Source organism: Geotrypetes seraphini, chromosome 1, assembly GCF_902459505.1.
Source record: "Geotrypetes seraphini chromosome 1, aGeoSer1.1, whole genome shotgun sequence".
In the NCBI taxonomy this organism is placed as follows: Eukaryota; Metazoa; Chordata; class Amphibia; order Gymnophiona; family Dermophiidae; genus Geotrypetes; species Geotrypetes seraphini.
In genome coordinates, this window is record NC_047084.1 from 430,441,460 (window position 1) to 430,451,269 (window position 9,810).

Below are 9,810 nucleotides of genomic sequence, written 5' to 3' on the forward strand. Positions count from 1 at the left end.
GGATAGAAACTCAGCTCTCAGTGCAGGAATTATCAGCTTCTCTTTGCTCTGTTAGATCTTCCCTCAGAGAGAAAGCCTGTTCATGCCTCACACTATAGAGAAGATCGATATGTGTAGATGATCAGCCATAGTCCTCTATATTAATATTACCCTAAGTAACATTTATATAGTCCCTTCACCCTGAAATCCAGGAGATCAATAGGGAGCATTGATGAACAAAGTACAGCAGACATTCTTTAAGAGGCGTCTGTTGATATTCCTCCTGCTCCGGCTCCCGTCGCTGTCGCAATCTTTTCTGCCAACCAAGTCTCTTTTTCTCTAAAAACAGCACTGCTGATCTCTGGGAGCTCTTTATGGAGGACAAGATAATCTTTGTCATATACCTTCAATATTTTTTCCTGACTCGGCACTGTCTCCATCAAATGATATGACCCTTTGATGTCGCAGAGTTGGTCATCTGTTCCATGCATGAGTAGAACTGGCAGAGAAATATCTGGGAGGGCTTTTCCTACTCTGGCTGAAGCATTGAGGAGCTGCATGGCAAAACTGACTATCATTCCTCCATGATACACCAGTGGATCCGTTACACATGCCTCGACCTTCTTATTTCAACAAATAGTGTTGGGATCGATTGATCCTAATAAGAAATTTGGGAGCAGGTGGTTAAGAACTTTTGCTGCAAAAACCTTGAAAGATGTTGCAGACTGTGGGTTAAGCAGAATCAGTGGTGATATCAGAACCAGCCCCGTAAAGTCGCTCGGACTCTCAGACACAGTGAGGATTGATATGGCGCCTCCCATGGTCATGAGCAAACACGAGAAAGTTAAGGCCTGTAAGCATCTGAGCCAACTCATAGTGGCCACAGTGTTTCCCAGCACCATGGGTGACAAAAGCGAGAGCTCTCGGTGAAGTATTGACAGAACAGATGCTGTCCATCGGCATAGGCGATGTGTGGCAGGTCCTTATTTGCGATGCCTTATGGGCTCAGACTCGCCCGACTGTCCTCAGCCATCCTAGAAGTGGAACTGGGGTGATCTTCGTGGTCACCTTTCCAAGTCACAGTTTCCTTTTTGAGCGGGGCCTCAGCGCAGCTGCTGTGTTCAGAAGTGTCTGCTACGAAACTGGCTGATCCCATATTCAGCACTGACTGGTTTATTTATAATGGGTAAAGAAAGGAGTGCTACTTAGGCGATCCGATTTGTCTGCTAAACTTTGCCTGTCAGTCACTGCTGAACATTGCCAGTAATCGCACAATCTAAGTGATTAATTTTAGCCACTAACCCCGACTATTCAGCAGAGATAAATTATTAGTGAAACAGCTGCGGCTAGCTGTGTCTAGAGCTAGCATATTTTCGTGTGTGGGTCCTCGGGAGTGGAATAAGCTTCCGGGATATTTATGACAGCAAACATGTTTGAGTAGTTTTAAGAAAATGTTGAAGAAACACCTCTTCTGTATGATGAATATGGGACTTGATTTATAGTTTTTTGATGTGAGGTGCTGGTAGCCTGTTTGTAATTTTAGGAAGCTTTACATTATCACTATTATGTTTTATTCATGTTCGATTTGTTGTACTGTATGTGATTCTGTTTGTGCATGTATTCTATTGTGACCCGCCTTGGGAAAGACGGGGTATAAATAAATAAATAAATAAATACAAAATACAAATTATCTTACACTCAAAATTAATGGTTAGTGGTTAAATCCTATTTAACCAGCCAGCGGCCATTTCTCGCTGGTTAAATAACTGTAGAAATGGGGTAAGGAGTTGTCCTTTTAACACACTTTACTTTATCCTTCACAGCCTTATTAGCAATATTATGTAAAGGAGAATACGTTTCAAGGAAGGCAATTAGGAAGCTTTTTTTGTGGGTGAAAAAAAGCATCTTTACAAGACACCACTGGTTCCCTATAAAACTGCAAATAATTTTCAAATTGCTCACACTAAACGAGCCCTTTGGTAGTGCATTTTAATCTGCGATAACCATGTGTTAGTAAAAGGGTTCCATATTTTTTTATTTGATGATCTTAAACTATTAGTCCAAGTAGCATTCAACTGGATTATTATAACACTAGTCTTTAAGCCCGTTACATTAACGGGTGCTAGAATATATGTATGTCTGTCTTTCTTTCTTTCTGTCTCACTCCCTGCCCTTGTGTCTTTCTTCTTTTCTTTCTGTCTCCCTCCCTCCTATTATTTGTCTTTCTTTCTATTTGTCTCTCTTTCTGCCCCCTATGCAGCATTTATCTCCCCTTGTCTACTTTCCTGTACAGTAGCCATATCAGCATTCCCTCCTCCTCCATTTCCTTGTGCATCAGCATTTCCCCCCTCCCTACTTCCCTGTGCAGCATTTTCCTCCCTCGGGTGCTAGAATATATGTGTGTGTCTGTCTTTATTTCTTTCTCTCTCTGTCTCCTTAGCCACTTTTTCCTGTCCATTCTCCCTTCTTTTTACCTCCCCTGTGTCCACCACCACCCCTTCACTGCTCCCCTTATCCAGCAGCAGCCCTTCTCCCTTTGTTTTACCTCCCCCTGTCCATCAGTACCTCTTCCTACTCCCCCTGTCCAACAATAGGCATCCCTTCCTTTTTTTTTCCCCCACTGTCCAACATCACCTCTTCCTGCTCCCTCTGTCCAGCAGTAGGTCTCCCTTCATTTCCACACACACCCGTCCATCAGCATCTCTTCCTGCTCCCCCTGTCCAGCAGTAGGCCTCCCTTCATTTTTTCCCCCTGTCCATCAGCATCTCTTCCTGCTCCCCCTGTCCAGCAGTAGGCCTCCCTTCATTTTTCCCCCTGTCCATCAGCATCTCTTCCTGCTCCCCCTGTCCAGCATTAGGCCTCCCTTCATTTTTCCCCCTGTCCACCACCACCCATTCAAGCTCCCCTTATCCAGCAGCAGTCCTTCTCCCTTTGTTTTACCTCCCCCCTGTCCATCAGCACCTCTTCCTGCTCCCTCTGTCCAGCAGTAGGCCTCCCTTCATTCCCCCCCCTGTCCATCAGCACCTCTTCCTGCTCCTCCTGTCCAACAATAGGCCTCCCTTCCTTTCCCCCCCCCCTGTCCATCATCACCTCTTCCTGCTCCCATTCAAGCAGCCTGTGCAGCAGTCTTCACATGCTGCTTCGGGTTCTTCTACTGCCCTGATTTACTCTGGCACATCCCTGATGACATCATCAGAGACACGGCAGAGCAAATCAGGGCAGTAGAAGTGCCTGAAGCAGCGTGTGAAGACTGCTGCTTAAATCGCCGGGTAGGTAGTCGGGTCAGCGGCAAGGGAAGGGTGGTGAGCGGCAAAGAACTCCTCTGGTCTGTTGCGGAGGGCGGCTCGGCTCCATTTCTTGATTTGTTCTGGAGAGGGGGGGGCAAAGGCGCTGTGTTGGGGGGAAGGGTAGGCAGACGCGGGGACCAGGTTGCGCGTTTTCACAGCTTCTGTGGTGCTTGAGCTGCAGGAGAGGGAGTGGGTTGTACGTGGCGGGGGAGGCCCCGACTTCCCGAGCTGCAGCTTCTTCGTCGTTGAAAGTCGCCGCCGCCGCAGCTCCTCTCTCGATCCTGGTGCAGTTTGAGAGAGGAGCCGGTAACACATGCACAGTGAGAGCCGGGGGTGAAGAAGGCCGGCGCAACTGTGTAAATTTTTTTTTGTATTTGAAAGCCGCCGCCGGGGTCGCGCAGGTGCACTCGTATTTTTGCGACAGATAAGGGAACACGTTTTTTTTAGTGCACATGCGCGGCCTACCATTTTATTATATTAGATGTAATGAAATATAAAATGAGCCTCTTTTCACTATGGGCTCCTTTTACTAAGGTGCGTTAGTGTTTTTAGCACAAAATTAACTCGTGCTAGCTGAAAAATTACAGCCTGCTTAAAAGGAGGCGGTAGCGGCTAGCGCGTGCTATTCCGCGCGTTAAGGCCCTAACGCACCTTTGTAAAAGGAGCCCTATATATTCAGTCATCTAAACTTTGTATTCCACTACCAAAAATGGACTCCAAATAATTAATCCAATTGTTTTCTTTAATATAAATGATCATAAATAAAAACATTATATACCCATGTTTCCCCAAAAATAAGACAGGGTCTTATATTAATTTGTGTTCCAGAAAACACACTAGGGCTTATTTTCAGAGAATGTCTTATTTTTTTTTTTCTTTTCCATTTACCACAATCATCTCTCCCTTCCTCTCCTCCACCCCAATTCTTCCTCTTTCTTTGCTGTTCCCCCCACCCATGTGCTGCATCTTTCCTCACCTCTCACCCATCCCCTTGTGCAGCAGGTCCCAAGGCCTCCAAAAACCAGCAACAGCGCTCTGAAAGGGCTGCATCGCAGCCTTCCATGCCGGGGCCTGGCCTTCCCTTGCAGCGTCTTTCTATTCCTCCCTCCCATCCCTCTGTGCAGCAGAACACCACCAATCCTCCCACTGTGAGCCTGACATACCTGCACTCCAAAAGATTCTAAAACAGCGGCAGCACTCTAAACAGGCTGCTGTTCTGCCTTCCCCGCCATGGCCTTCCCTCTGCCGCATCATTGATGACATCATCAGTGACACGGTGCTGGGAAGGCCCTGGTGGGGAAGGCCGTGAAGCAGCCCGTTCAGAGCGCTACCGCTGCCGCTGTTTTGGATTCTTTTGGAGTGGAGGTATGTCAGACTCACAGTGGGAGGGTCAGTGGAGTTCTGCTGCACAGAGGGATGGGAAGGAGGGCTAGAAAGATGTTGCAGAGGGAAGGCCCGGCCCCAGCTGGGAAGGTTGTGAAGCAGCCCATTCAGAGCGCTGCTGCTGTTTTTAGAGGCCTTGGGAGCTGCTGCACAAGCGGATGGGTGAGAGGCGAGGAAAGATGCTGTAAATGGCCAGGTGATTGACAACCATGCCATTTATAGAATCATGCCTAGCGGCAAACTTAAGTGTCACTGGGTGTCCTATACATAGGCGCAGCTCCATTAGGCCAGCTTTTCATTCACCTGTTTTGGTGGCACCAGTGTCAGATGCCTAATTCAACCACACCTACTCTCTGTCCATAACCACGCCTACTGTTTGCGATAGGCATCCGTAGGCATGGGAGGGTACCTCCACTTAGACATTGTTAGGCGTCCTGAGTTCGGTGCCAAATTCTTAACTTTGGGGTTTTTTTTGTTTGTTTGTTTGGCTGAAAACCGGCATAGATAATTATCACGCCAATTAAAAAATAAAAGTTTGGGATCAGCGCCTAACTTAGGCATCACTAGGTGGCTGTAATTAGGGTGCCTAGCGGTGCCTAATGTAGGCACCATTTAAAGAATTCCCCAGTAAATGCCTCATGTATCTTCTTTTTATTTTTTTGATCTGGAGGCCTAAAATTAATCTTGTCTACCATATTCAGTCTTGTTCTGTTACCTTATCATTTTATTCAAGTATTTTTAACAGAATAGTCTTCCATTTTGATATGGATCAAAATAATTATCTACTTCACAGATTACCAAGGCTATGCTTTTTTCTTTCTTTTCTGTTCTTGCCCTGCTTGAAATAATCTTTACTTTTCTAGATCAATATTCCCATCATAAGACTTATTTCATAGCTGCTCCGCTGTACCAATAAAATCATAATTTGCATTGCAAACTAAAACTTCCAGTTTATTCTGCTTCAACCCCAGGTTTCTTGCATTTAAAGAAAGATATCTCAGAAAATCAACTGTAAACTTTTGTTCTTTTGATGGCCGTCATTATAATTCTATTCCATTCTGTGTGGTTAATTCACCGCCTAATTTCAGTATTGATTCTGATCGGTTTACAAACAAGAAGTCAGAACAGTATGCTGAGATTTACATAAAATAAAATGAATATAATACTTCATAATCCCCCCTTTTACAAAACCATAGTGCAGTTTTTAGCACCGGTCGCAGTGGTAACAGCTCCGACGCACATAGAATTCCTATGAGCTTCGGAGCTGTTACCGCCACGGATGGCACTTAAAACTGCACAATGGTTTTGTAAAACGGGAAGAATATTTGAAAAAAAATATACTGTAGTTATTTATTTTCTTTTTCAAAAGAGAGAATAGGAAGATATATTTTTCAAATGCAGTGGATGACTGTTCCAGATTTGGGCAGCCTGAAATGTATACGAGTTTTCCTAAAAATGTGTTTAAAGCAAACATGTTTAATTTATGGATAATTCAAACAGAACGAAGTTGAAAAATACAACTGGCTTATTACTACTGGATAAGAAATAATTTGAATAAGATAATAAGGCCCCAAACTTCTCAAGATCTTTATATATATATATATATATATATATATATATATATATATATATATATATATATAAATATTTTATTAAGAACATAAGCAATGCCTCTGCTGGGTCAGACCTGAGGTCCATCGTGCCCAGCAGCCCGCTCACGCGGCGGCCCAACAGGTCCAGGATCTGTGCAGTGATCCTCTATTTATACCCTTCTATCCCCCTTTCCAGCAGGAAATTGTCCAATCTTTTCTTAAACCCCAATACCGTACTCTGCCCTATTACGTCCTCTGGAAGCGCATTCCAGGTGTCCACCACACGTTGGGTAAAGAAAAACTTCCTAGCATTCGTTTTGAATCTGTCCCCTTTCAACTTTTCTGAATGCCCTCTTGTTCTTTTATTTTTCGAAAGTTTGAAGAATCTGTCCCTCTCTACTCTCTCTATACCCTTCATGATCTTGTTAAGTCTCTATCATATCCCCCCTATGTCTCCTCTTCTCCAGGGAAAAGAGACCCCGTTTCTCCAATCTTTCAGCGTATGGTCTTTATTATCTTGTATTTCTCTGTCTATCAACAGATAGTCACGATGATTGTACTTAGCACGTCAAAAACTCTTTTTGAAATGGTGTTTTTTATATCCACGTAGAGTTAAGTCATTAATCAATCTTCTAGAATTGTTTATGATATCTTCTTCATTGCTTCAAATCCTCCTAAATCTCAAAAATTGTGAGAAAGGTAAATTTCTATGAAGATGTTCAGGGTGACAACTTTTATTATGAGGAAACGTATTGCAGTCTGTATTTTTTCTGACACATTTGTTGTGAAACCATCAGTGGTCTGAGTCACCAACACATCCAAAAAAGAAATGGAATGAAAAGAGACATTATGAGTAAATTGAATATTTGGGTTACAAGTATTCAACCAATTTGCAAATAATGAAAATTCATCAATTGTACCAGACCAGAGAACAAATAACTTCGTCAATGTATCTGACCCAAGTATGTAATTTTTCTTCAAAAGGGGAACAAAAAACCCAGTCTTGTTCAAATTTTTTCATGTATAAACACGCAACTGAAGGGGCGAAAGTTACCCCCATTGCATCTCCGCTGGTTTGTAAATACAGTTGTTTCTGATACAAGAAAAAATTTTCTCTCATGCAAATTCTAGATAATTTCAAAAGAAATTCACTTGGGACTCGATGTGGTCTTGTTCTTCTGTCCACAACTTCTTTAATAACATCCAAAGCTTGTTCTTGAGGAATAGATGTGTAAAGTGAAGTTATATCCAATGTTGCCATCAGGAACTGCTTGTCTGAAGATTGTATAGATTCAAGAAATCGCAAAAATATGTGATGTATCTATAATAATAAAATGCTAAGTGCTTAATGCCGTGTTGCCTGATCTGTAGTTCCGTGGCCGGCAGAGTGCGCATGCGCGCTTACCACGCATCTCTCTGTCTCGCAGCGGGCTTGCCGGCTCCGGCCACGCAAAGTTCTTTTTTTTGTTCAAAGCCCCCGCCGCGGCTCCTCTATTGAACCTCACCAGAGTCGGAGAATACTTCCGACTCTGGCTGGGATCGAGAGAGGAGATGCAGCGTCGGCTTTGAACTAAAAAATGAACTTTGTCTGGCCGGAGCTGGCAAGCCCGCTGCGAGACAGAAAGATGATTGCATCTGAATATTAGTGGAGCGTGTGCGTAGGGGGCCTAGCTCCCCGGCTACTGTGTCCAGAACACGACGTCGAAAGTGGAAGATGGCGGTGGGTTGGCTTACCTCACAGCAGACGCACAGGAACCGGCTCTAACAGGCTCACTCTCCCTCTTCCCCGCGCTCTGCTCCTCTTCCGTGGACGGCATGTGCTACGGGGACAACGCCTGCTTCGTGGCCCGGCACCAGATGGCAGACGTGCTCGGTGAGTTTGTCTTCTAGGGACAAGGGAAGCACGCAAGAGGTGCTGCTGGACTGTGGGAGCAGGGAAGAGGGACAGGGGAGCATGGAAGAGGTGCTGCTGCACAGGGAAGTGGGGTGGAGGGTATGCTGCTACTGTACAGGGAAGTGGGGTGGGGGGGAATTCTGCTGGTGAGAAAAGGGGGCTGAGGCTGAAAGGGAAAAGATGGGAGAAGGGGGCTGGTGGGGGGAAATGGGTTTGGAGCTGGGGCTGGGGCTGAAAATAGGGGACATGTGAGGGTAGGAGGCTTTACTAGCACCCGTTAATGTAATATGCTTAAACACTAGTCTTTAATAAGTTTTATGATTTTCCACCTCCGGTTTTAAAAACCAGTCAACATAAATAGATAGTGGTTCAAGTAGAGAGCCTCTGAAAGATATGATAGGACGACCTGGTTGATATACTGAATTTTTATGAATTATAGGTAAGGTGTAGATAACAGGATGCATGACATTTCGAAAATTAAACTCACGTTTAGTAACAAATCCTTTTTCTAGACCTTTATTCGTGATTTTATTAATCATAGATTTTAATCTTCGAGTTGAATCAAGACTTAGTTTCCTGTAAACATTGCCATCACTCAATTGTCTCTATCTCCTTCTCATAGTCACTACGATCTAAAATTAGTATCCAAGTGGAACCGGAGGTATCAAAGTGGATTTGTTACTGATTATTGAAGAATCTTGATAAACATCAGAATTTGAAAAAAAAAATTTGATTGTGTCTTAAAAAATCTCTCCAAGTCTATTTGAAATTGAAATAGGTCAAAGTGATTGGATGGAACAAAAGACGTACCTCTAGAAAGAACATCCATCTCCACCTGTGTTATGTCTTTTGATGAAAGGTTAACTACTACCCTTGTAGAACCTTTTGTGTGGCTAAAAAAATCAGCCAAACTGTCACTGGCACTTGAAGAAATTTGGGATGTTGATCCACTACCAGCAATGATTCCTCTTGATATAGTTTGACTTGAGGTTTTGTTGTATACCCATGGATATATATGATTAGTTGAATAATCATTAGCATCACTAGATAACTTCCTCAGTTTCGGCTTTTTAATCCCTTCTTTAAACTTCTCCATAAAGTCCACCACTTCTTTATAATTGGTTTCAAAATCATGTTCTCCCAACGTTGTTTTTAACTTTATAAGTTCTTCATCCAATTTAGCTTTTTCTCTTTCCAAAGTGGAACTACTCCACTCCATTATAAGAAGCATGATGTCTAGGAAACATTTATTTAATATACGATTCCATTTATCCATGAAAATGTCATCGTCCCTGACTGCCGGGGATCAAAAATGGCCACGGTCACGGTTAGCTTAGCAGTTGCCCACAAGCCTTACCTTTTGAAACTTTTCTCCCGGCGGTTTTTCGTCCTGTGTTTAGCAGTAATGCCGAAGAGGAGAGGGAAGGGTGTCCCTGGAATCTTGCGGCGCCCTGGAGCGGTCTCCTCCGGCAACATTGAGGACTTGCTAAGGCAGATGCAGGGCGCTATAGGAACGCCGGCGATGCCACTGCCTGAGGCGCTTCCGGGAGACGGAATGGAGGTGTCATTTCAGGCACATGAGATCTCGTTGAGCCCCGACGTGAGAGCTCCTCCTCCCAATCCTCGTGCGCTAGTTCTCCAGGGGTAGATAGACAGTCGGAAGTCGGCATGTGGT

The 9,810-nt window shown here is 44.1% G+C and overlaps 1 pseudogene; it reads right to left on the minus strand.

Annotated features, from left to right (window-relative positions):
- Positions 1–236: 236 nt before the first annotated feature.
- On the minus strand, positions 237–9,366 carry LOC117368056 (annotated as a pseudogene).
- Between the last annotated feature and the right edge of the window lie 444 nt (positions 9,367–9,810).